This window comes from Cavia porcellus, unplaced genomic scaffold (assembly GCF_034190915.1).
Source record: "Cavia porcellus strain 051 isolate PalLab524CR breed Dunkin Hartley unplaced genomic scaffold, mCavPor4.1 scaffold_21, whole genome shotgun sequence".
Taxonomy (NCBI): Eukaryota; Metazoa; Chordata; class Mammalia; order Rodentia; family Caviidae; genus Cavia; species Cavia porcellus.
The window spans coordinates 9,791,229-9,818,827 of NW_026947504.1; the positions used below are offsets into that span (position 1 = coordinate 9,791,229).

General features: G+C 44.3%; 1 long non-coding RNA gene across 15 annotated transcripts in view; it reads left to right on the forward strand.

The window, feature by feature from the left end:
• Positions 1–27,599, forward strand: part of LOC101787993 (uncharacterized) — a 260,957-nt gene that overhangs the window by 75,172 nt on the left and 158,186 nt on the right. For all 15 annotated transcript variants that reach the window (XR_010041635.1, XR_010041634.1, XR_010041632.1 and 12 more), the window contains exon 4: positions 27,451–27,511. This is a non-coding gene — a long non-coding RNA (uncharacterized LOC101787993). The remainder of the gene's footprint in view (positions 1–27,450; positions 27,512–27,599) is intronic.

Here is a 27,599-nt window from a genome sequence, read left to right on the forward strand (position 1 = left end):
GCTGTACTAGACAAGGGATAGAAAGACCCTCAGGAGGTGTCAGGGACTTGAGCAGTGAGCTGATACTCTTTTCATCATTGCAAACCACAGATCTTCCTAGGTCAGAAGCCGGCAAGAGGAAGCCTAAGATGTGGTCTGCAGGCTGCAAGTTCCTTAGGGGCATGGTGAGTTCTTTGGGGGCCATGGTGATGTATGAAGGTTGTCTGAATAGCTAGGTGGGCCTGGGGTCTGGGGCCTGGGGCCTGGGGCTGGTGCCTGGCTAGAATTGTTAGAGCCTTTTCCTTATTCAAAAGATAGAAACTTCTTTCCTTTGTTCCTTTCAAAAAGTAATACAGAGTTTTTCTGAATCCTAAAGAGCCATGAATCTGTTTAATAGTTTTGAAAATATAGAATAATACCTAGAAGGAAAAAAAAAGCCAGCCTATCTAATGACCCTCCAACTTCTGGAAGTAACATGGTAGATAATATTTTTGTGTGTCTTCTTCCAATTTTTATTTCATTGTACCTATGAGGATTTTATATATTTGAGAGGTGGCTTACAGGGAAAATTTGATTTTTCTGTATGTATAACTTCAGAATCTGTTTTTTTTTTTTGTACCGGGGATGGAACTCATGACCATACACTTGCAAGGCAGGCGCTTATGCCGCTAAGCTAAATCCCCAGCCAAAATCTGTTTTCCACTCAATATATCATACAATATAAACATTTTTGTATATTTTTACTTTTCATGAAACCTGATTTTTCAATTATATGTAAAGTTTTAACTGTTCTACCGTATGTAGTATATCCCTCTTATTTGATAGATGACTATTTCTAATTTTTGAGGATTATAAAATAACATTATGGTTCATTCCTTCAAGTTACATCCTTGTACATATCCTTGAATAGTTTTGTAGGACAGAGCTTTAAATGTGGAGTACCTGAGTCAGATGGGAGGCCTATTTAATCATTTTTGTTTTCATCTGGCCAAATTGGTCCTGGAGAAGTAATGCTAATTTTCCTCCTAGTGGTGTCTGAGGGTGCTGAAGGGTTTTCTCAGCACATAAGTCCAGAAACATATCTCATAGCTTAACATGTTGTAGAGTAGTTTGGTCATTACCTTTGTTTAGTAGATGGATTATCTGTACCCCAGGCAGGAGGGGTAAATTACCCAATCTCACAGGGCTGGATATAGGTGGAGCTGTGACTTTGAGCCTGGGCGTGTGTGTGTGTGTGTGTGTGTGTGTGTGTGTAGTATGTCGCATCCTGTCTCTGGCTTCCTTTGAACACTCCCTGGAGGCAGTCCGGGCCGGTGATGAGCTGCCACTCACTAGAAAGCAAAATCTGTTTGAGAGCTGTGTTACAGGTTTTTCTGGAACTTCTAGTTTTGCAGAATCCACCTGCTTCCCTCGCCCCCAGCAATTACCATTTTCATTTCCCAAACTACAGCTTTCTTTGTACTGGATTGTCCCTGGCTCCACAGGGACCTTCTGTAGGGAGCTGGGTTCCTTGCAGGGGGAGTCCTTCTCTGGACCTTAGGGCTGGCCCCCAAGTGCCTCCTCAAGGCTCATTTTTGTGAAGCAGCCGCAGGTCAGTTAGGATGTAGAATTTTGTCCTTTCTCAAAGGTTCTCGTAGGTATACTCACACGTTTTTCTGTACCACTCTCTTCCCTGAAAGAATGAAGTTAGAGGATTAGCTTGCTAAATTTAGCTCTTGCTGACGCACTGGCCTCTTGCTGACAGCCTCCTGTGTCTCGGTGTTTCTCTTAGCCTTGCTTTTTGCCAGTCGATGCACACCATTACATCCTACATAATATTTAACTCTGAGGCCTTTCTGGATGGGAAATGCGTTTCTCTCCTGTCTTCTCAAAGCTGTGTTCTTTGGGTGAATGGACTCGTGAAGCTGGGGGCTGCAGCTGCTGGGGCAGGTAGGGGGCTGGTAAAGATCCCCACAGTGGTGATGGGGAAACCAGTGCAGTCTGTCATGTTTGTCTTTGGTGGAGAGAGAGAGGGGTGGCTATGGGAAGTGATCTGGGGGTGCTTGGGACTTGCAATTAGCAGTTTTGGGCAGGGATAGGCCCTCTGCTTGAAGCCTTGGTGTTAAAGAAGAAAGATTCCGACACTTGTTAAGATGGTAGGGAAGACTTTGTTCAAGACTATTTCAGTAGGGTTGTCAGGCCTGGATATATGGTGTTGCACACCTGTAATCCCAGGACTTGGGAAGCTGAGGCAGGAAGCCTGGCCGTGAGTTTGAGGCCAGCCTGAGCTACATAGTGAGTTTTAAGGCCAGTCTGAATTACACAGTGAGGCCCCATCTCAAAAAGAGACTATTTCAATAAGGTTATTGCAGTAGAGCAGAGAGATTGGACTCAATTCAGAATATACAAAGATAGCTGGGGACTGCTAGCTAAGGAACAGAGTAAAGGGGTCAGTGGGTGGAAAGTCACCAAGAGAAGACCTCAAGAGTTGAGATTCTTGCTGCAAGCAGATCAAGAGTTGGTACATCAGAGGTGAGGGCGAAGAATGCGATTAGATATCATTGATGGAAAATTCTTTCTAAACTGACTAGACAGAATTCTTGCTGTGGTTGGGCAGTGCAGGTCTGTCAAGGACAGGAAAAGAGCCGAGTATGGTGGGGCACTCCTGTAATCCTAGCACTGAGGCAGGGTTCTTCATGAGTTTGAGGCCAGCACAAACTTTGGGAGATGCTATCTTAAAAAATCAAAACCAAGGGGCTAGGAGTTTAGCTCAACAGCACAAGTGCCTGTCTGGCAAGCATGAGGTCGCGAGTTTAATCCCTGGAACCAAAAGCAAAAAACAAAAACAAATAAGGATAGGAGGGATACAGACCAGGATACCATGGTCTGCTTGAAAAGAGAACTCAGAAGAGTCTGAGGAAAGCTTGTTCAAGGAGGGACTTTTTTAGTGCCACTGGCCATTTATGGAAAGAAGATAAACTTTTCTACACCTGTGTGTTTGGTTACTTTCTGTTCGTAAGGGAGCTAAGCCAGTTGGCACAAGAGGACCCTTGCCAGAGGACAGGAACCATCAGGCACGTGTTTATTTATGTATCTTGGAGTCAAACCCTGGGTCTCATACAAGCTCAGTGAGTGCTCTACACTAAGCAACATCCCGTTTAGGTGTGTGAATGTGGGGGATTGCTACGGTTGGGGTGAGTATCCCCTCAAGGACTATATGTTAAAGGCTTGGTTCCCTGGGTAGATAGTGGTGGAACCTTCCAGAAATAGGAAAGGCAGTGGCAGTGTGCCCTCAAAGGACTCTATCTTTTGCTGTTCTTTTCTTACCCATGAGGTAAATGTTTTGTTCTTCCAAGTGCTCCTCCTGGGAAGTGCTGCCTTCTCAGAGGCCCAAGCCAGTGGGTTGACTTGAGTGTGAACTGGGACCTGTAATTATGCTTGCTAAAAAATTTCCTTTGAAATTTATATCAAGTGGGGTGTGTACCTAGTGTGCAAAGGGTATCCAGTGTTTAGGCCGTCAGACTGGAACAGACTGACCCCAACCTCTTGCTGTGAGTCAGCAGCATTCACGGACGGGGGTAGAGAGAGCAAAGCTGCATCAGCAAGCAAACCCAGTCTGGGAATCAGTGCCGTGTGTGGGCTGCCGCCAGACTGGAACAGACAGACCCCAGCCCTTTCTGGCGTGTGGGCTGGCAAACAAGAAGTAAGCACCTCCCCTCTCCCATCGGTGACCAGCTTATTCGGAGAAACATAGGCTGTGATGAGAGTTATAGAGGTGAAATGCTATTGGATGCCTGTGGTGCTTTGGTGTTTCACTAACATTGTAGGTCTAGGCGCAAGGGTCTGATCTTAGAGTCAGAGGATAGTGGTACGCAGTGTGGCATCTAGGGATCTAGGGGGAATCTCCTTCTGAGGGTTGCAGCCTTTGTTGATTCCCTGTGGTCTTATTTTGGAAGTCCTGTATCATTTCCATTGTTTTGTTGGGTTGGATTTTATTTTATTTTGTTTTGTTTGATCATGGCAACTCCAGTGGCAGGAGCAGCTATTTTAAAGATAGCAAGATATATTACGGTAGCAATTTTGGATTTACTGTTGGCTTGTTTTGAAGTCCCTTATGCCATTCATTGTTTTGTTTTTATTGTTTCTATGCTATTCTGTTCTGTTTGATTTTCACTATATCTGAAGTTATCTGCAGCTATTTTGAAGATATCAAAAAGCATTATGGTAACTATTATTGATTTTGTAATGTTTTGAAGCCCTGTATCTTTTACACTGGTTTGTTTTGATTGGTCTTATTCTGTTTTATCTTCTTTAAAATAAAAAAGTTATATCAAATTATACAGGTTAAACACACGTCTGTAGATTTTGGGAAGTAACATCAGGTACATGACAACTTAGATTCCAATAAAGCTCTGAACTTTGCTCTCAGGGATACCATGTCAGGAATGAGAGGAGGCACTGAATACCAAAAGAATCGAGAGTTTTGGAAAAACCAACAAAAATGCAAGTCTAAATTATAGATGAGATAGCTCAAAGACAGTGAACGGCACCAGAATTTGATGACCCATAAGGGTCTGCTACAGTTTTCTATTGAAATGTAAAATGTCTTTCTTCAGTGCGCAGCCGTGGTCATTGGGTGCGTATATTGAAATGTCAGCAAGGAAATAGCCCAGTGTCAGGCTGGGTTTAGATTTGCGAACCGTCACCTCACCATCTGTGCAACGTTGGGCAGATTGGTTTGCTTCCCACTCTTTTCTTGGCTATGAGATATGATAGAGTCATTAAGCTACACTTATTATTTTTCATGTGTCAGGCACTGCTATCAGCATTTAACATGCTTTACCTCATTTCAACCTTACAAAAACTTAGGAAGACAAGTAAATTACTATCTGCTTTGCAAAAAAGCAAACTGAGGCTTTTGTTGTATCATTTGTCTACAGATGACACAAACATGCAAGTAGGGATTGGAGTTTGTATACTTAAATGGATTTGGCACTTACTCGGTGTTTGATAAATGGACTTAAACATGTTTTCCAGCATATGTGCTTGTGTAGTGTATGAGAAGTGAAGCTGTGCAGCATGTTTGCCTGACTTAGTAGGGTGCTCAGAGGGGTGTCACTTTAAGAGGTGAATCCCTCTTTAAGGGCTGCTCTTCAGTGGGGGACACCACCTGCTGGGTAAACCTCCTTGCCTTTGGTCTTGTAGGAGCAGCTCTGTGATAAGTCAGAGTGAGGCCAGACCCACCTATTGGCCGCCACCAGGCAGGATCCAGCTGGGGGAAGTGCCAGGCCGCTGTGGCAAGTAGGCGTGTAAGGCTTCTCAGTGGCTGTGCAGCGGTTGGTAGGCCTGCGTCTGTTATTCATATCCCCTGAGGTCGGTGTCCTTTACCCCACTGTGCAGGTGGAAGTACAGCTCTGACAGGGTAATCACTCAGCCAAACACAGAGCAAGTGGCAAGGCAAGCATCGGGTGCCAGGCTTTCTGATCTGTTGTGTGACCAAGGAGGACAAACCAATAGGAGAAAGCTTGTGTAAGCAGGGCAGAGCTGTGGAGCAGGGTAGGTAATACATGGCTTGGGAGAGGAGATCAGATAGACTGGGGTTCAAGTCCTGGGTATGAAAGTGGCTTGACTTCTTTGAGTCTCACAATGCCCTGTCCAAAGGAGGAGTCATATGGTTCCGAGGGAGAATGGGACAGTGACATGAGAAGGTATGTCAAGCCCGGGGCTATGATGGATATTTAATACGTGATGGCTGCTGTGATGACGCGGGGACTGCTGGGCCCTTTCTCATACTGTTGATTTCCTTGCTGGCCCTTGGAGAACACACTGTGGGGCACAGGTCTCTCAGGCATACAAAAGATCTTTAGCTTTATTTATCCATCCTGGGAGCTGTTTATCAGAATTACAGCCATTGAAGGTAGGAAAGGTGACAAGGAGAACAAGGCTGGGTGAGGTATCCCCAGAGTGGTCCTATGTCATGTTTCCTAGCAATGGGCCAAGGCAGAGAGCAGAATGGGCTCAGCTAGAGCTTCCTGAGGGAAGTGGATTGGGGCAGGGCACGGAACTGATGGTGGGGAGCTGTCAGTGTCTCCCCAGCTTGCACTTGAGCCTTTCAGATCTTAGACCTTGCCCTAGATATCACTGTCCTCCAGCCGCCAGCCACCGTGACCTCGGCATCTCTCTGGCGGGGAGGTGGTGAGGATCAGGTGCTGAGATGGGCGAAGCGCTCAGCCCAGCGCCTCCTGTGCAGAGTACTCATATTCTGCTGTGTTACTTTGTTAATTCAGGCCCTGTTTTGGGTTCAGAGGTCACAGTTATGAGCAAAACAGGGTCCTCACAGAGGTCCCTTTCTAGTGGGCAAGGTAGACAGAAAACATGAATGCATGTAGATCTGATTGTAATATTGGAGTGAGGAGCAGACCAGTGGATGGGGACAGAGCAGCTCCTGGCATGGCGGGGAAGGCTTTTTGCTGTGAGCAGAGACTCTAGGGAAGGGAGCAGTCAACTGTGAGCGCTGGGGGAGGGAGCACGCAGGAAGGGCCTCTGGGTGGGGCAGATCTTGGCACAGCAGGATATCACAGCCACATCTGGATAGGGCAGAGGGTAGGTGGGGAATGAGGCAGGGTAGACAGAGGCTTCCATGTTACACGGGGTGTATCTACATCGGTCTGAATAATCGTGGTTTCCAGATTGGCCCAGGCAGGATTAGCCACATGTGGCCCAGCGCTGTGCTGTGTCGTGTACACGCAGCCCCATAGCCATGGTCACCATAGTCACGCTGCGTTAGGACTGTTTTTGTTTTTTCCTGCATGGCAAGACCTTTGGTCTAGAGTCTGTGTCTGTTTGTCCCTAGCACAGAGTACGTGCTTCACACATTTGAACATGAGTCTTTTTTTTTTTTATTTTTATCGGTACCGGGGATTGAACTCGCGACTGCCTGCTTGCAAGGCAGGCGCTTATACCGCTGAGCTAAACCCCAGCCCCCTGAACATGAGTCTTAGTGCTGGTGGATGCTGCGGATGAGCTGTTTTCTGTGTTTCAGCGACAATGCTGAGCATTTTATATTTCGTCATGTTTCAGTCATTACAATAGCCCCCTCCCTAATGTGGCCTGCACTTTACAGATGAAAAAGTAAACTCTACGGCTGTCCCATGCCCCTAGCACATACGGCTAGGAGCTCACTGGGCTGGAAGCCAGGACCTTTAAGGGTCCTGTTTTTAACTACAGCCGATGTTGCAAGCCCCTGCTTTGGGAGGGCCTTGCTGTACCTGCCCTTCCCAGCTTTGCTGTTTCCTGACAAGGGTCCTGGAATCATCTGGCCTACCTGGTCTCAAAGGGATCGCCTTGCATCGCTGCCTGCCCAGTGGCATCTCCTGGAGCTTTAGGGGCTGTCCTTCAGAGCTCCTTACGCTGCGTGTTCCACTAATGGAAAAGTGGCACTTAAGACGAATTTGTTCAGGTGGGAGCCATGTAAGACATGAAAATAAGGCTTTTGAGCGGCTGTACATAAACTTGAGTGTCAATGAAAAGCTTTTTATTTGGTTTCCGAGCCAGACTTTGAGAAGCCAGTGGGCCGTGTGGTCTGGAAGGGCATTATGGGCAGTGGGTCCGAACAGGGGCCACTTTGACCAGTGAGAAGGGAGAATCACGCTGGAGAAGCTGGAGCGGGCAAGAGGCCGGGACTTCAATAAACACAGGCGGGACACAGAAAGCTCTTCCCAAAAAATGGGAGCCAGAGCCTCACTCGCGTATTTGAGAAGGAAAATGCTTGAGGTAACCTGTGTTGGCAGCTTTTATAGCTTCCTCCCAGTACTGTGCCAGGCTGACCCTGAACAGGCTGGCATTTCACTTCCATGTAACGCCGCCGAGTGGGCCAGAGGCCTCTTGCCAGCGACAGCTTGCCTGGGGCTCTGCCCACAGAGCAAGAGCATCGCCAGGGTCCTGGGGCAGCCAGAGGAGACAGCTCCGGTCCTCCTGAGCAAACCATGGAGGGGTGGGGAGCAGGATTCCTGGCTTCCTCTGGATGCTTGGTTGGCTCGTCTCAGACCTTAAATGTAAGGTCCTTTTATGGCCCATGCCAGTAACAGTGGTGGCAGGCAGCCGTGGGAAGGCTGCTACTCAGGGAAGGGGGTGTGAGTCTATGCTGTCTGTGCGTCACTGGTTGTGAGCCTGGGTTGGAACTTTAGCACAGAGAAGCCACAGAAAGGTCTTTGTGCCCTGGCATGCCCTTGCCAAGGTACTTTCCATGACTCGATTTGACCTGCCTTTATGTGCTCTGCTCTTAGGTACTGTGTACATATGTGTGAAGTATTTTTGGGCATGAGATTGTGTGCATGGTTTAAAATATACATCCAGTATATTGCTGACCTGCATGAGCACATTATGCAATGTTTTTTGAGAGCCATGGACTGGAGAAGATGCCCAAGTAGCTGCTTTCAGACAGCAGCAAAGCTCTCCCTGTTTTCTGTTAGATAGTATATGGCAACAATATGTCTTAACATTTTAAAAATATTTTCAGTCTTAAGAATTTCATTTTTGTTGTAGAACAATTTGAAATACCAGCCCCCCCCAAACAAAACAAAAAGTCCTGTGTAATGCTATCATCCAGTATTATTGCTGCTATTTTGATGTTCATATGCTAGTCTAGGCTTTCCTAGTGAGTATATATTAATGTAAAATAAAGTATACATTTTTTTCTTGTGATATTGGGGTTTGAACCCAGGGCTTTTGTGCTCAGCTACATTCCTATCCTTTTTTGAGACAGGTCCTTACTAAGTTGTCCAGTTTGGGCTTAAACTTAAACTTGTGATCTTCCTGGCTAAGCCTCCAGAGTGCTGGGGATATGGGCATGTACCACTATATATGCCTGGCTAGAATATAATACTCGACAGTGGCTATGTATAGTATTAAATGTACTTTATATGTGTGTACTCATTTGATGCTAAACAGTTCAGTGATTGATTTTTTAATAATAAATCCACTGTACAGGTGAGAAAGCAGGGGCTCAGGATGATTAGACATCTTGCTTCTGATGGCATAACAAGTGTTCAGGCCAGGATTTGAACCTAGGTATTGGGGTTTCAGAGCCTATACTCTTGGGCATGCACTATAGTAACTTTCAAAAGACTCGATAGTCATACCAATTTGTAGCCTGCTTCCCTGCACTTAGTATTATATGTTATGAACTTCCTTCACTTGAGATGGCTCAGGTTTAGGGCTATGGCTTATGGTATAGTGTTTATTGAGCGTGTGCAAAGCCCTGGGTTCATCCTTAGCAACCCCCTTCCCAAAAGGCTCACTCATGATAAACCCCCCAAATGGAATGTTATAGTATCACTTTCCTCTGAAGCTATTTTGGGTAGTTATAATATTAAAAATGGCAAACCCTGAAGCTCTGGGCCTATTGCTATGCTAAGAGCTGTATGCAGTCCATCTCTTTGATGTTGTTGTTGTTGTTGTTTTGAGACATGGGGCTTGCCATGTACTCCAGATTGACCTGGAACTTGCTGTGTATCCCTCAAACTTGCAATCCTCTTCCCTCAGCCTCCCAAGTACACAGTTCATCTAATTAATCTTCATAAAGGCAGCAAGTTGGGAGAAAGGATAGAGTTTACCATGGTTATCTCATTTACATAAACCCTCAAATTTAGATTTTTGACCTTCTCAAATAAAATTATATATGCAGGGGCTGGGGATTTAGCTCAGTGGCATAAACGCCTGCCTTGCAAGCAGGCAGTCATGAGTTCGATCCCTGGTACCAATGAAAAGGAAAAAGACCAAAAAAAAAAAAAAAATTATATATGCAGTAATTTTTGTGTACTTGGTAATTTTTTTTTTTTTTTTTTTTTGTCTTTTTCATTTTTATCGGTACCGGGGATCAAACTCATGACCGCCTGCTTGCAAGGCAGGTGAGCTAAATCCCCAGCCCTGTACTTGTTAATTTTTAAGCAACTTACTCTTTTTTTTTTTTTTTTTTTTTTTTTGAGGAAGGGTCTTACTACATAATTCAGGCTGGCCTTGAGCTTACTGAATGGTTTAGGTTGGCCTTGGATTTAGTGGTGATCCTTTTGCCTCAGGCTCCTGAGTGCTGGGATTATAGGGTATAGGCATGTGCCACTATGCTCAGAAGCAGCTGATTATTTTAAAGTACTTTGACTCAGAAATTTGCAAAACTATTAAAGAGATTTCTCTGTTCCTTTACTCTATCTTCCCCCAGTAAGATCTTGAATAATCATACTACATGGTTAAAGCCAGGAAATTTATGTTGGTATTTTCTATGAGGCCCGAGGTTAGTGTTAGATTTTTTTTTTTTTTTTTTTTGGTACCGGGGATCAAACTTACAACCTTGTGTTTGCCAGGGATGCACTTAGGCCACTGAGCTAAATCCCCATCCTATTGTTAGATTTTTTAAAGTCAACAGTTAGACTATGTCACGATGATGACCTAGTTTATCATTGTTAAGTGTATAGGAGCATCTAGGTGAAGGTGGCTCAGGCTTCTCTGTTGAGAGAAGTAAAAGCCATTTAGTACCGTCAACAGGCAACAATTGTTGCCCTAGAAAGGCTGTTATTTGCTCCGTGCTGGTGATGCAGGTCAGTGGTACAGCACTTGCCTAGCACTAGCCCTGGGCTCACTCCCAGCCAGTGCCACAGTATAACATGCTCCAGCCACGTAGTGATAATAAACTTCCTGGTCTTAACCCCTCAGTCCTAGATCTCCTCTGTGGACCACTGCACTCCTAGGCGCCTCTCCTGATTTCCTGTTCAGGCTGAGACTGAATGGAAGTGCGTGTGTTTGCACAAGCTCACGCGTGTGCATGTCTACATACAGACATCTCCTTCCTCCCTTGGATCCCTGTTCCTGGACTGGAGAATGTTGGAGCCAGGGAGAACCTCGGGATTGGGCATGCGGCCCACATACTCACTAAGGAGAGGGAATCAGGCCAACTTAGAGGCCATCCGCTGTGTCCTGTGCTGACCCAGCCCTCAGGCTCCAGGCCACATTCTCCCATAAATTCTCTGCCTTGTTTTTCTTTTTCTTTTTTTCTTCTTTTGTCTTTTTTGAAACAGGGTCTCACTATGTACTCAGTGTTCCTGATTCTTTAGGAATTCAGAGCCTGAGTTTGTAATAGTTGACCCTTGAAGCTGCTCTGTCCAGGCTTTGCAGGGTTTTTGTGCTTGAAGCCTGGGGAGTACAGAGCTGGGTTGGGCTGGAACCTGGCTTCCACTTCAGAAATGGCACATGTGCTTGCACACCTGGTGGAACCTGACACTTGTATGTTCTGTGTCTGTATGCGTGTGCATGGGGTGAGAGTACCTTGTGGCCTGCACGTACTTCTGGAGGAGTTGGGGCCAAGTTTTCACATGCTGAGCCTCATGGCTGCTTTGGGTGGAGGAGTGATCCCGGGAGCCAAGGCTGCACCTGGCATGGGCCAGGGCTGGGATGATTCATTTGCAGAAGCGGTCTGAAACAGCTGCCGGAGCTGGTCTGCTAGATCAGCAGGGGTTGCTAAATGGCATCACCACTCCTAACCTCATTACATGCTGGCTCCTGTCCCCTGCCATCCTCTGAGCTCGCAGAGAAACCAGGTTTCCTCACCGGAAGCCCCTCAGGCCTGGGAGGAGAGAGGATTAACTGGCTTTCCCTTGGACCTGGACTTCCTCCGCTCCAAGCAGCTCAAGCTGCAGTTGAGATCTTTGGTATGCAGGGTCAAACAGCTCCCAGCTCTGAACCTAGGATGGGCCGTGGGGAGACCTTCAGCCTGACAGGTGACAGGTGCCTGCCAGATAGGATCATTCTAAAGCACAGCTAAACAACAATTCAGTTGCATTTTTTTCTTTTCTTTTCTTGGCATACTGAACCAAGGGCCTTCATGCTAAACTACAGCCCCAGCTCTTTGGTTTTTATTTGTGACAACATCTTGCTAAATTGTCCAGGCTAGATTGTATTTATGATCTTCTGCCTCAACGCCCTAGACTGCGGGGATTATCAGTGTGCATCAATATACTTTGCTGCCCAATTTAAAAAATTTTTTATTATTGTTTTTTGTATTTTTTAAGACAGGGTTTCGCTATGCAGTTCAGGCTGGCCTTGTAGCCCAGGTTGGCCAATAACTCACACTAATCCTCCTGCCTCAGTCTCCCCAGTGCTGGCATTATAGGCATGTTATAGCCCAGCCTTACCCTGCTTTTAAAATAGATCACAGCAATTTGATAGTCTTTCAATTTTATATCTTTTAATGTACAATACAAAAGTTGTATTGCTGCAGATGGTCCATGACCTAGCAGCATAGCAGTCTCTAGGACCAGGTTAGAAATGTAGAATCCATTTATCATGTCAGTTTGCATTGTCATGTGATCCACCAGGGCTTCCTTTACACATTAAAGTTTAAGAAGTACTGATTTAGTTTCTGTTCCTCCCCTTTCTTCTGTTTGTGACAGACAGTATCAGCTGATCAAAGAATATTTTCACTAACTGCCTAGTTGAGTTTATACATAGAATGAAATCTCTTTGTTATCTCCTTTGGAGAACAAATGAATTCAATGGAAAATAATAGCTGTGTGGTGTGTCAAGTTAGTTTAAAGGTGTAGGATGCAGATAGCTAGAGGAGGGACCAGCTTTTTTGGTGGAGAGTGAGGAGTTATGTCCCCGCAAAGGATGTGGAGTTGTGACTTTTAACACCACTGAATGTGGCCTCATTTGGACATAGGTCCTTGCAGATGTAACTGAGGATGAGGTCCTACACGACTAAGGTGGGTCCTCAGCCCAGCAGGGCCAGTGTCTGCATTTGAAGGCACCGGGAGAAGAGGCTGAGCTATGTTAAGGATTTCTGGCAAATACCAGAAGTTAAGAGAAAGGTTGGAACAGCTTCTTTTGGTTCATTCCTTCAAGGAGAGCATGACCCTGCTGCCATATGGATATGGGTTTCCAAAACTCCAGAACTTGGAGAGTAAATTGAGATTTTAAGCCACCCAGTTTGCAGAGCTTTATTATGGCCTCCCTGAGAGAGGACCTGGGGACATGAGCTCCAACCACTGCCAAGGGGTGGGTGACCCACAGAGCAGGAGCAATTGTGAAGGTGTAGATGGGCGGACAGGTGTTCTTCAAGTGGGTAGTGCTGGGTCTCAAGATTTTAAATACAAGATGGACAAGCTTTGCTGTTTGGAGAGAGCTTTGGGTCCAAGATCAGCCTTTGTGTAGCTGAACAGCAGAGGAAAAGCAGTGAGCATGTCAGGGCTGCCTTGGTATAAACACGCAGTGCTTTGTCTGGGGTGTGGCTCAGTAGTAGAGGACTTTTGAGGTCCTGAGCTGATTTTTAGTACTACAAAAATAAAAAACCTGGGGCTGGGGATTTAACTCAGCGGCCTAAGCGCCTGCCTTGCAAGCCCGTGGTCATGAGTTCAATCCCTGGTACTGATAAAAAATAAAAATAAAAAACCTGTAATCTTTGTTAAACACTAAGGTACAAAAAAATTAAATGTGAGCAAGAATCTCATCTGTAAAATAGTATAAAGACTCTTTTTTCAACCCAGTGCCTTTGCACTGAGCTATATCCTTAGACTTCTGTTTTTTATTTTGGGACACAGGGTCTCAGTACGTCACCGAGTTGCTCTGGCTGCTCTCGAACTTGTGATCCTCCTGCCTCAGCCTCTCAGACTGCTGGAATTGTAGGTCTAGACCACCATGTCCAGCTAGAGGGCATTCTCTTCATAAATATTTGGTGTGCTCTCTGTGCCTAGTGCTGTACTAGCAGAGGGAGAGATAAGTTTCCTGTCCTCAAGGAGCTGATAAGCATTAGAGAAGTGTATAAACAAAGTAACTGATGGTGATCAGGAGTAGAAGAAGATAGGACGGAAGCACCTTAGATAGGGTAAGGACAGTTGAAGATTAAATGATACAGCACAATGCAGGTTTTTACTCTTTCTTCAAGGATAAACTTTCATCTACTAACTCCCAGTGTTAAATTTGCAACAGTAGATGATACCTCCTGCCATGAAACATCTGTTTCCAAGAGTCTTTTTGCAGTGGTGACCAGATGGGTTTCCCAACCTGGGATCACAAAGTCCACCTGTGCTCTGCCTAAAATAAGAGCCCAAACGAGGCAAACTGGATTCCAGAGTCCTCTGCTATCTCCTTTCCCTTTCCTCTCTGTTTCCTCCTCTAATTGCTGCCATATCTGAGTGATTGCAGTCTCTTCAGACCCTCCCAGCTGTGTGTATTCCTGCTTGCTTTTGAGCTCTGGTCCTTGTGCAGTGCTAGGCAAGGACTCTTTCACTGAGGCGCAGCCCTAGACCTTTGCTGTATGCCTCGGAGGAAGGACTTCTTTCCTTCTCCTCACCGTGCCTTCTGTCTTTCCATGGGATCTAGGTTGTATTTCCGTCCCTGGATATGCTTCTCTCCTGCGCATCATGCTAGTGCTCACAAGTCTCCTTTTCCTTGACCTCTTCCTTGTCATGTGCCTGCTCCATATCCTTCTGCATTTATGCAGTAGGACATAGCTCCTGCCCCAGAGAATGCAGGCAGCCGGACTAAGGCACTGAGGGTATCATGGCCTATGCCAAAGGAAAATGCTGCCAGGACCCAGGCCAGGGGAGAGACGAAACCTTGGAAGTGTGGTCTGCACAGAGTGGATGTAGCCTGGTTGGGGAGGCTCCCGTAGGAACTGAGGTCTTCATGATGAGCAGATGGCAACTCAGTAAAGAGGACGAAAGGTATTTTCTAGGGGAAACAAATGCACAAAGCAAGGAGGAAGAGGAGCAGGCAGAAAGAAGGGCTGCGAGCCCACTGGGAATGGTGAGAGGTCCCTGCACACCTCTGAACAGTGCAGCTGCTGCCAGCGCCATCAGCCTCTTCCTTCCCAACGCGGTAGGTACTTCCCCTCCCATTTACCCTCCTGTCAGGAGCATGGGCACAGCTGACTCTTGCTCAGGGACCTGGACTCTTCGTCTGACTTCCACCCTCTGCTGCCTTTCCTTTCCCCTCCCCAGCAGCTCCTTCTCAGCCTTCCTCCTTGTTCTTCTTTCTTCTGATCAAACATATGGATAGAGTTTTGTCCTCGGTCTTTTGCTATCTCCCCTCCTGCCTTGGGGATCTCCTTGAAGTGAGGGCTTTTTGTTTTGGTACCAGGAATTGAACTCGCAACCTTGCCCTTGCCAGGCAAGCACATGTGCTGCTGAGCTAAATCCCTGGGCTTTATGTAGCATCTCCCGGCATCGGGGATTTAGCTCAGTGGCTCAAGCGCTTCCCTGGTAAGTGCAAGATCATGAGTTTGATCCCCATACCAAAAAAAAAAAAAAAAAAAAAAAAAAAGCACCTCCCAATTGTACACCTCTACCTTGCCCTCTCTTACCTGCAGACTCAGACATCCTGCTGTCCTTCCACACCCTACTTGGAGGTCTAGCATTCATGGCAAACTCGGTAAGGTCCAAATCAAATATGTCTCCCACACCCACATAAATTTGTTCTCCCTCAACTCCAGGAAGTAATGTCCTGCAAGGTTTTCATGCTTTGAGCTTGGAGGCATCTTTGACCCTCACTCACATTCACTGCACAAGCAGATCCTGTCTTCCTGCAGGGCACGTCTAGGATCTTCACTTCTCACCACTGTGGTAGCTTCTATCTTGGGCTCAGCTAGGTTATCGTTTGCTTAGATTATTACAGTTAGGTCTACGGCCATACCACCCTGAACGCGCCCGATCTCGTCAGATTATTACAGTTAGTTCCTATCAGCTTCTGATGGTGGTCCTCCTGCCTCAGCCTCCCAGGCTGTTGGGATTGCAGGCCAAGACCACCACGCCCAGCTAGAGGACATTCTCCTGATAAACATTTGGTGTACTTTCTGTGCCTGGTGCTATACTAGCAGCGGGACAGATAAGTTTCCTGTCCTCAAGGAGCTGATAAGCAGTAGGGAAACATATAAACAAGGTAATTTGTGCTCAGTGTGGCTACTCTAGTAAAAGTGTCATCAGATTGTGTCACTGTGATCAGTGTCCTTCAGCAGCAGCACATGTCAGAATAAAAACCGACGTCTTCACGGTGGCCATGAGGCCCTCCCTAAATGGACCCACTTCCCCTCTCTGATCACCTCCTTTCACTCACTCCTTGTGTGTTTTGAGTCTAACTTTACTGCTGTTTTGTTGTTCTCAGACAATAGGCCTCCTAGGCGTACTGCTTTAGAGAACATAATCTATCCATCCTGATGTTATGATTTATATCAAGCAATGGAGCCAGTCCCCAGATTCTCATGTGCTCAGGAGCTGGGGGTTTTGGAAGGTGATTGGAGCACTGGGGTGTTGGAGCTGCATGTGGTGTTAGAGGGTGGGGAGAGGTGACTCGTGGCCATGCATCCCCCAATCTGCTCTCACTGCTTCCTGGCTGTCATGGTTCCTCTGCTAGACCCTGCCTCCGTGCCTTCCTGCTTCGGGGCCTGCTGCTCCTGGTTTGAAACCATGAGCCTACTTAACCTCATTTCTTTCTAATTTGTCAGGTATTGTGTCTCAGCAGTGAGAAAAGTGACTGAGACAGGGATCAAACCTCAGGCCTTGGGCCTGCTAAGCAAATGCGATGGATAACCCCCGACAGACCCCGAAGAATTTATCATTCCCGCTGTTTGGAATACTTTCCCCTTGTCCCTATCAGCCTCACTTCACTATCTTTATCAGGTCTTTGTAAAGTATCTCCAGCCCACCAAAATTTTCATTCCTTGGGTATTCTGTGTCCCCTCCTCTGGGTGTTTTTCTACCTTAGCACTTATCATCATTTGAGATACTAGTTTTGCTTCTGTTTCCTGATTAAAATGTAAGCTCTATGAGGGCAGGGATTTTTTGTATTCTTGGCATTCAAACAGTGTCCAGTACAGGGGAGAAGTTTTAATACATTCTTTTCTTTCTTACATGTTGAGGATCAAACCCAAGGCTCTGTGCATGCTAGGCCAGTGCAGTATTCTGCCACTGAGCTACATCCGCAGCCCCTAAATTTTTGTGTTCGTTTGTTTTGAGACAGTGTCTTGCAGTCCAGGCTGGTCTTGACCTCACTATGGAGCCCAGGCTGGCCTGGAATTTGCAGTCCCCTTGCCTCAGCCTCCCAAGTGCTGGGATTATAAACATGCATCACCATGCCCAGCTTCTAGCCTCTGTATCTTTAAATTGATAAACCGTGCTTGGTGGTTCACCCTGTAATCCCAGCACTCTGGGAGGCTGGGACAGAAAGGAGGATGGCAAGTTTGAGCCCAGCCTGAGTAAGTGACTTAGGGAGAATGAAAAAATTAAAAAGAGCTGGGATGTAGCTCAGTAAGAATGTCTTAGGTTCAATCTCCAGTGTTGTAAAACTAAAATTTAATTTTTAAGATACACTACAGGGTGGACCCTAATGTATGCAATCAAACTGTAATTTTTTAATCCTACCATGATGTAAAAGTGAGATATCTCCTGGAGAACACATATATGGAAGTTTGAGTTTTGAACCCTTCCTCAGCAGTGTGCGGGACAATACTCTCGGGGTACAGGGCAGCGGCAGCTCACAGCCAGCCACATGGTCAAGGGGGTCAAACACCAAGACCAAACCATGATGGCCTGTGGGTGAGGTATTAAATGCCTTTGCAGCTTACAGTGTTTCCAGCCCATGATGCTTTACTGAGATGGCATCTCCTGAATCCAGGAGTACAGGGAGCTTCGTAAGGCGTGGAGCTTCCTCCTGGGCGGTCTGTCTGGGGCCGCCCTGTCGGGGCCGCCCTCCCGTCCCATCCCCCACTCCATTTCCTCCTTGGGGGGGGGGGGCAGCTGTCGCAGTGTTTGGAGCGTATGTTCTGGACCCTTCAATGTGGATGCATGTGGAGGTTTCTAGACGTTTTAATTATATGATGGTAATATTTTAATATGTAAGTGGTATTGCTGTAGATGTCATTCCAAGTCTTCTTTCACTACTAAGCTCAGTGGTTTTTTGTTTTTAAATCTCATCATGTTGCTAATGTATGATAATATAACCAGCCACACACACAAGATAAAAAATTAATTTAATGCCATAATTGAATTATGAAGGAAAAGTGAAAGGAAATGAGTTCATAATAAAACACCTAATTCAATATATAAGTACACAAGCACAAGTAAACTGGAAGACAGAATGAAATAGAAGCTCTTAAAGAGAAACTTTGGACTTGAGAGAAGTAAGGAAAGGTTCAGCTAATATTATTTCCTTAAAGTTTTAGTGTTTTGAAATGAAAATCAAGTAGATATTGATGTGATCCTGAATACTGTTTGGCCTAATAGACTTTGGTAGCCGTGTGAGCTGTGCAGGCTTTGTATGCATTTCCGGTGCCTCCTGGAACCTCTCTCCTGGCCCTGCCCAGTGCTGCTGCCTGAGCCTCTCCCAGCACTGTGTCAAAGAAGCCTCCGTAGCTGTCTGAAATGCCCCTGAAGATGGACCATAAACCCAAACATAAAGCCTAAAGCTGCAGCACCTTATAGGAAGAGAAAAATATTAGTGACCTCTACTTACGAAAAGGTGTAAAGGTTTTTATTTTGTGGTACTGGATCTTAAACCTAGGGAGGGCCTTGTACATGCCAGTGCTCTACTATGGAGCCCCAGCCCCCAAAGTCTTCAATATGACATGAAATCATGATTCATAAAGAAATGGATAAACTGGGCTTTAACATAAAAAAAAAAACAAAACAAAACAATAAAACGTTTGCTTTTCAAAAGGTGCTATCAAGAAAATGAGGGGCTGGGGATTTAGCTCAGTGGCATAAGTGCCTGCCTTGTAAGCAGGCAGTCGTGAGTTCGATCCCTGGTACCGATAAAAAGGAAAAAAAAAAAAAAAAAAAAAAAAAAGAAAATGAAGACAAGCCACAGACCAGGAGAAAATATTTGCAAAGCATATTTCTGATAAAGGCTTTGTACATAGAGTACATAAAGGACTCTTAAAATTGAATAATAAAGCTGGGCGTAGTGGCACACACTTATAATTCTAGTACTCAAGAGGCTGAGGCAGGAGGATCACTGTTGAGCTCAAGGCCAGCCTGGGCTACAAAGTGAGTTCAAGGCCAGCCTGAACTGCATAGAGAGACCCTGTCTCAAAAAAAAAAAAAAAAAAAAAAAAAAAACCAACAACCAAACCCAGGAAAACCTGCGTAATAAGAAAACCACTCAATTTTTGTTTTGCTTTGTTTCTTCTCTTTTGAGACAAGGTTTCACTAATGTGGTACAGGCTAGCCGTGAATTTACTATATTGCTCAGGCTGGCCTTGAACTTGCAGTAATCCTCCTGCCTCAGCCTCCTGAGTACTGGGATTACAGGTGTGTGCCACCACCCTTGACTAAACCAAAAAAGATTCCTCCAAAAAGAACAGATAATAACACAAGACTTTCTTTGCAATGAAAATAAACAAATAGTATAAATGAAACCAACTAGCATATACATTTATGAAGTATTTTCAAAACAACAGAATTTATAATTTGGGGAAATATTTAAACTTCTCTCTATTTCTTCTTTTTTATTTTGCTCTTTATAAGTGTGTGTGTATGTGTGTACATAGTTTTATATGTATAGTGTTTCTCATATAAGAGAAACCATGTGTTGGCATCAGGGGTTGTGCAGAGAACAATTAGAATCAGGACATAAAATTTGTAATATTATTTATGATGGTCACCCAGAGTTAACATAAAAAAGTACAGGAAATCTATCCACAACACCAAAGATACAGAATATTCAATCATGGTCCTGAATCCCACAGCAATGTCCTGCATGAGTCCAGATGAAGACCCAGAACCTATGACAATGCGTCCCACAAGTCCAACTGGAGGTCTAGAGCCCACAAGAAGGACTCACGCCAGTCTGTTTTACGGATCCATGCTGGGAAGGCCCAAAGGTCAGCGGTGGAAGCTAGGAAGTCTATGCCAGCGGGGTGAAGGAGCTGTGTTGGTGGGATGAGGGTTCTATGCTGGAACTGAGAAGTCACACTCACAACAGAGACCAAGGCTGTCCTGAAAAGCACCACGGCCATCCTCAGCATCACAGAGGCCCAGAGCCCCTCTGATGACAAGCACTGTCTAGTACATGCCAGGAAGCCAGCATGACGAGTTCATTCTGGAGATTAAACAGCATACATCTTCCCCTCTGGAGCCAGAAGCAATGCTTGATGTGAGAACCAGAGCTTCTCCAGGAGAACCCACGGCTCAAACAGCAACATGTAGGAGAATCCACAATGCCTCAACGCTTCCCTTCTCCATGTTTCTATTTATGCTGGCAAATTTCCTCAGGTGGAACATCTTTGCTCAGCACCATAGTGATTTAATTCAGCTGGTGTTAAGTTGAGCATCAATTTTTAACCCATAACACTGTGCAATATTTGAGTCTTTGTGTCTGATTTATTTCATTTAACATTGTGTTTTCAGGTGGTATCCATTTATTTGATGTGCCAAGTTTATCATTCTTTTTTTTTTTTTTTTTTTATCCTTGGCAGAGTCTGTAAGGTTTATCATTCTTTATGGCAGCATAGTATTCTGCTGTGTATAAATATCACATTTCCTTATCTATTTATCTTTTGATGGCCATATATGCTGTTTCTAAGATTTAGCTATTTTAAACTGTTGCTATAAACATAGGTATGCATAGGTATACTATGATGATCATCTATCTGTCTATCTATCTATCTATCTATCTATCTATCTATCTATCTAAGACAAGATCTTGCTATGTAACCCAGGCTGGCCTCCCTCACAGTGATCCTCCTGCCTCAGCCTCCTGAGTGCTGGGATTACAGTTGTAAACAACCACAGCCAAAATTTTTAATTCTTTTGGGAAGATCTCTAGAAGGGGACTATCTGGGATTTCTAATTATAGTTTTGTGAGGACCCTCCACACTGATTTCCGTAGTAGTTGTACTAATTTAGGCTCCCACCAACAGTGCAGTGGAGTTCCTTTTCCCCCATCCTCACCAGCATTTGTGATTATTAGGCTTTTTGATGACGGCCATTCATTCTCCTCTCAGATGCTGTCTAAATCAGTCTCTAAATGTCCTGCCCACTTGGTGACTTCACAGGATTGGATGTGGTGACAACAATCTTTGGCAAGGCTGCCCTCTCCGCTGTCCTGCTGTGGTCCTGGCTGACAACCCCTAAGGTTCGGTTCTGTGTTTCCTCTTGGTGCCTCTCATCTCCTCAGAGCTAGGTGCTCTTCACTTGGTGAACTTCAGTGCAGCTCCTTTTTAAAATGAGCACATGTTTGTGGTACAGAATAATTACATTCACCTTGAGAACTGGTGTGTATACATACTGCATCTAAATCATTTTTCCTTCCTTTTCCTTTCCTGTCCTCCCTATTTTCAAACACAGCTCGGAAACGTGGTACGGAATTCATTTAGATTCTGTCTGCTCACTGAATTGTCGGTTCCTGTAGAGCAGGAGGCCTGCCCTGTGATTGTGCCTCCACTTCCCCCACTGTACTAGGGCTTGAGTTTAGGGCCTTCACACTGAGCTGTCTCTGCGACCACGTTTATTTTTTATTTTGAGACAGGGTTTTGCTCAGATGCGTTGGTAAGTTGCTCAGCCTGGACTCAAACTTGTGATTGTCCTGCCTTGACCTCCGGACTGTTCTTTTCTTCTTTTCGTGCAGGAGATTAAACCCAGAGCCTCATACATGTAAGCATGCATTCTGCATCTGAGCTACTCCCTTAGTCCCTGTGGGTTATTATTATTACTAATCCTTTGGATTTAGCATAGAACTTTGTAACCTCAAGTACTTGAACAGACGAATGAATGAAAGAATGAATTGGTGTTGTTATATGTTTAATGATTTAAAAATCCGTTATTTTTGCAACTGTGATGGTTTTACTTGAGTTTTTTTTTTTTTAATTTAAAAAAACATTCTGTGGTAGGAAGACTTACCATGCAAGATACTGTTAACAGATCTGTGAGTATGCATGTATTGGAGATTGAACCCAGGGCCCCACAAGTGCTAGGCAAGTGTGCTCCTGCTGAGCTACGTACTGGTCCTTCATGCATTTTTCTTTTTTCTTGTTTTGGTACTGGGGAATGAACTCATGACCTCATGCTAGCCAGGAAGGCACTTGTGCCACTGAGCCATGTCCCTAGCCCCTTCATACATTTTTAGGTGTACAGTACATTATCATAATATGTAGGCACAACATTACATAGCTGTTCTCTAGAACTTACTCATCTTGTATAATCAGAACTTTACACTCACTGACGAACAACCTCCCATTTCCTCCTACTCCAGCCTCTGCATCTGTGAGTTTGACTGTTTCATATACTGTGTGTCAGTGGAAGCATGCAGTGTGTGTCCTTCCGTGACTGGCTCACTCCATTCATCATAATGTGCCCATACAGTGTCATGCATGTTGTCACATTATAGAATTTCTTTTTTTCAAAGGCTGAATAAAGGGTGTTTGTACTATTTCCAAATATTCTATTATGAATAATGCTGTAATGGAGATGGGGTTCCGTGTGTCTATGTGTGATGCTCGATTCAGCCTTTGTGGATGTATACCTAGAAGTGGAATTGCTGGATTGCATGCCAGGTTTCACTGTTGTTTTATGTTTTTGGTGGTGGTTGGTTTGTTTTGGTTTTGTCCAGTGGTAGAGTTCAACTCACCAGCCTCTCACATGCGAGTCAAGCATCTACCTCTGAGGTCTCGCTCCAACTCTTTTTACTTTTTAAAAAATTTGGATGTGAACTGCTCAGGCTGGCCTCAAATTTGCAGTCTTCTTGAGTGACTGTTGTAGTTTTACTTTTTTGTTTTTGTGTTGGTGCTGGTCTTGGTAAGTTGCCCAGGACTTGAACTTGTGATCCTTCTGCTTCCGTCTGCCTCAGTGCTGGGGTTACTGGTGTGTGCCTGGTCCTTAGCCCATTAAACAATTGTCTTTTTGTTGTTATTAAATTGGAGTTCTTTATGCTTTTGGAAATGAATTCTTTATCAGACATATAATTTGCAAATATTTTCTCTTTTTCCACGCAGGCTGTGTTTAGAGGTTTTTGCATTGTACCTGGTCATTGCAGCACCAAAAACTAGAAATAAACCAAATATTCTTAAGTAGGAAACTGAGTAATCTCAAGTTATGCAGACAATGAAGCTGTGTTCGTTTAAAGGACTGATAGTTTTGTACATAATTAAATACAAGGTTGAGCAAAAGGAAAAGCTTTAAAACTATAGAATATGGGCTTTGGACTGGGGATTTAGCTCAGCGGCATAAGCACCTGCCTTGCAATCAGGCAGTCGTGAGTTCGATCCCCGATACCAATAAAAAAAATTTTTTTTTAAATGGATAAAAAAGAATATGGGCTGCGGGATATTGTTTGATGGTAGAGTGCTTGTGTAGCATGCATGAGACTCTGGCTCTGGGTTTGATCCTTCGTACTGGGAAAAATACTCCCCACTTGCTCCCCATTATGTGATTCTGATCCTGAGAGAAAACTGTATGTATGTGTATATGTATGTATGTATGTGTATATATCTGTATTATTATTTTATATTGTATTATATTTATTTATTGGTACCAGGGATCGAACTCATGACTGTGTGCTTGCCAGGCAGGCACTTCTGCCACTGAACTAAATCCCTGGCCCTTGTTTTTTTTATTTTAAAGAAAGTAAAATCCAACAAAACCAAACAGAACAAAGCTGATCAAAAAAAGAAAGCAGCAAAATTGGTATAGAACTTCAAAGTGAGATACTGGGAAATTAACAATAGCTACCATACTATATTTTGTTATATTCACAATAGTTGTCCATTCCATCAGATATATAGCAAAATCAAGCCAAAAACAAAACAGAATATTGAGTAAAGCAAATCAATCAAAATAAAACACAATGGTGAGAAAATATTGGGTTTCAAAGACAAGATAAAGGAAACCTCCCATATTTGCTATGTTGCATGCTATCATCCTCCCAAGAGATGCTCAGACTGCTGGCCTCAGGCCTGCAAAATCAACCAAACAATACAACATTTAGTTGCTTTATGTACCTTAGTTGCTATCAACTTAGCCTGTACTGCAAACCAGCAGGTTGCTTATGAGGTAGGGTGGGAGTAGGTGTTTGATTCTCCCATGTGCCACTAGATATAGGAGATGTACTCAATTTTCTCTTCCTGAGAGCTGTGTGGCTTGCATGCTTACCAGAAAGGCTGGCTGGTTGGCTTCTTGTTGGATCTTCCCAGCCCCAGCATGATAGATTCGTGTGTATATATTATCTGTTTGTCTGTCTATCTACCTATCTATCTATCTATCTATCTACGCATCAGTCATCTATCTTATGTTGATACGTTCTTAGAAAAAGACAGATTCACTCGGAGTTGGAATGTAATACAGAAACTTACTTTTTTACTTTGTGCACTTGAATATTATTTGATTTTCTATGAACATATTTTGTATCCATAATTTTAAGACACATAGGCTGAAAGTATATATCTGACCAGAAAGATTCACAGTTATGTGTTTCAGATACCTCAAAAAATGAATTCTTAGACAAATCTTACCAATTAGCATCTTCTTAAAAAGTAAGTTACTTTTGCCTTTATAGTCGTTTTTTTAAACATTGATTTGTGTGTGTGCATGGGGGGGACTTTAGGGACTGAATGTAGGGTCTTACATGTGTTGACCACATACTCCACACCATGTTATACCCCCAGCTCATTAACCTTCAAATATCATTTTAGGAGAGGTGGAGCAGAAAGGAACTCAAGTCTAGGGAGATGCTTTATCCAGAGTCAGAATTTAGCTTAGAGTTCGGTTTAAAAGAAATCAATGAGGAAAAGGATGATTTTAAAATATGAATTGAAGATGCAATTCCATTTCCCAGTTACTGTGTTCCTCTTTACCTCCTCCTCATTTTTTTTTTTTTTTTAAGCCTTCTGTGGTGCTAACAGATGCATCTCTGCTTGCTCACTAGGAACTGTAGGAAGGGCTGGAGAAAATGTTCATTGCAAGGAAGGATGGGGAGTTGTATGGAATGGTAAACAACAGGTGTAGACCGAGGAGTTTGAACAATCTCTTAAGAACCGCACAGTGTAGGAAGCCAGGGCTTCTCAGAGGCTTTAGAAGCTCCAGGCGGGATAACTGGTCATCAGAATACCTAAAGATCGGTTACTGTAAGGAAACCAGGAGGCCTGGTGGGTACTCAATTTGTATTAGCCCTCGGGCCACAAGCCCCATGAATTTGCAAGCAGCACCAAACTTTCCAGCAGTTTCCTTGTGGTAAGACCGTCTCTGCTTTAAAGTGCTGACAGGTCAGGCACCCCAAGGGGTTCTATGTACACAGTGGAACATTGCCAGCCCACTCTCACTCCTGGGGAGAGGATGCAAGAGGATGTGCAATTTAATGAGATAATGCCAAGCATCTTCTTTGGGTTTAGCTTCAGAGGGCCTGGGTCTCTGGGGATGGCTGCTGGTTGGATACAAGAGATTTCTTAACCCAGTCTTCACAGCCATTGAGACAGAGGTGGCTGCACACAGGTTAGTGTCTCATAGCTAAGATCTTACAAAGTTGCCTGATATAAGACTTCCATAAAAAGAATGTTTTTGTTCTACATGGAATTTGCAATAGCTAAAACTTCTGTGGTGTTTACAATGTGCTAGCTACTGTTCTGGATATATATTTATATTATATATACAAAAATGTAAATCTTTTATTATTCCTTGCAGTAGTGCTATGAAATAAGTACAAACAGTATCTCTGCTGTTCAGATGAGGAAAGAGGAAGAGGTTAAATGGTTTGTCCAAAGTATCTTACAAAACACAAACAAACAACCAAATAGCAGCACTAGGACTGAGGAGCCCAGCTGCTGTGGCTCTGGAGTCTGCTCTGAACCGTGGCATTCCATTTCCTTTCCAGATTCTTTGAGTCTGCATTTAACAATTGGGAAATTTTACATTACAGTATGGAGAGCTGGTTCCCTTGAAAACTCAGAACAGAAGATGCTGGGCTGCATCCCCTATGGTCACGATTGGCTGGTGCCTTGCCAGGCTGGCCCCCTTAGCAGGGTGGCATTCTCGGGCCCACCTTGGTCCCCCTAATCCCTCTCCTTCCTGACCCGAGTCCCTGTCAACTTGACTTACACCTATTTCAACTTACAGACATATTTATTTAAATTGCAGAGCTGGAGATTGAACCCAAAACCTCAAGCATGCTAGGCAAATTCTCTACCACTGAGATACAACCCCATTTTGGACCTACAGATGTGTTTGTTTTCAGTCCCTGGACTTAGGTTGTATGATAATATGACGATTAGGAATATTTAGAAAAGAGTGAGGTTCTTTTTCCCTCAAGGAGTGTTTTCTCTTCATTTTTCTTCTCTCTTTTTATAATTTTCTTTTTTTGGTACCAGTAATCAAGCTCAGGACCTTGCACTTGCCAGGCAGGCACTTGTGCCACTGAGCTACATCCCCGGCCCTATAATTTTATTTTTTAATTGATATATGAAAACAAAAATTATACATGTTGGGCTGGGGGTGTGGCTCTGTGGTAGACCCAGCACTGAAAAGAAAGTACATATTTATATGGAGTACCATGTGAAATTTTGATACTGGCATATATTATGTAATATATAAATTAGGTTAAACATAGCTTTTCCTCAAACATGTATGGTTTCTATATGGTGAAGACATTCAAAAACTTTTTTTTCTAGTTTTGAAGTATGTTACTATCAAAGAGCACACCAGGATTCCAGGATTCCTCCCTCCATGTCATAATTTACTGAGTACTTACTTTTTGCATGAATTGAGGTATAGACCAGGACTCATGGGGAGTAACAGAGGCAGCGTCTGGACTTCACCTTCCCGCGGGCTGTGATTTCATTACTGGTAGAATCTGCCTTCCCTTGTGGTCTGGGGGTTCCCGGGGCCGTGAGATTGTAGGGGAAAGTCAGTCATGCAAGCAGCAGCAATCCTGGTGCTGAGGGAATCAATATAAAGAAGCCCAGCGAAGAGCTTTTGCGTCTGCACTCAGGGGTCTCTGGCTGCAGAGAACACAGTCAGCTGCCTAGAACTATTGAATGAAAAACAGACAGGAGGGGCTGTGTACTGAAGGCTGATGAGAGGAGGAAATCTGACAAAATTTTAAAAAGTGAATCAACACTAGTAGAAATTGAAAAATATTTAATGACTTTTCCCTCCTCTTAGATCTGGAGAAAATGCGGTTTTTTCCTAGCCTGTATCATGAAGGCTTTTCTTCTTCTTTTCCTTCCTGCTTTTTTGTTTTTGGTGAGGCAACGATACAGTTTTGTTCCATTTCTCAAACAAATTTATTTGCAAACCCCCAGCATTCCGTGTAAGTGGTTTGGGAGTTGAAGCACAAGAGCAGCTGAGAAAGGAGGTTTTGGCCTGGCTATTGTCTGACCAGGTGTGTTGGGGGCCCTGAACCTTCAGAAGCTTTTGTGTTTCCATCTGTACCAAGGGATTAGTGGCTTAGTCGACCTCATGGGAGCAAGTTTTATTGTTATGTCTTATAATGCAGAAACTATAATATTATGTTTTGTTTTTTACACAGCACCATCTGCTTCGGGATCTCAGCGTGCCCAGCGTTTCTCCCCCCGACTCTCTCCTTCCACGTAAGTTTCGGGTGCAGAAGAGTGACTTAACTTCCGACAGAGCAGCAGATGTGCGGTCATCCGCCACTGGGGCATCAGCACCTAAGGC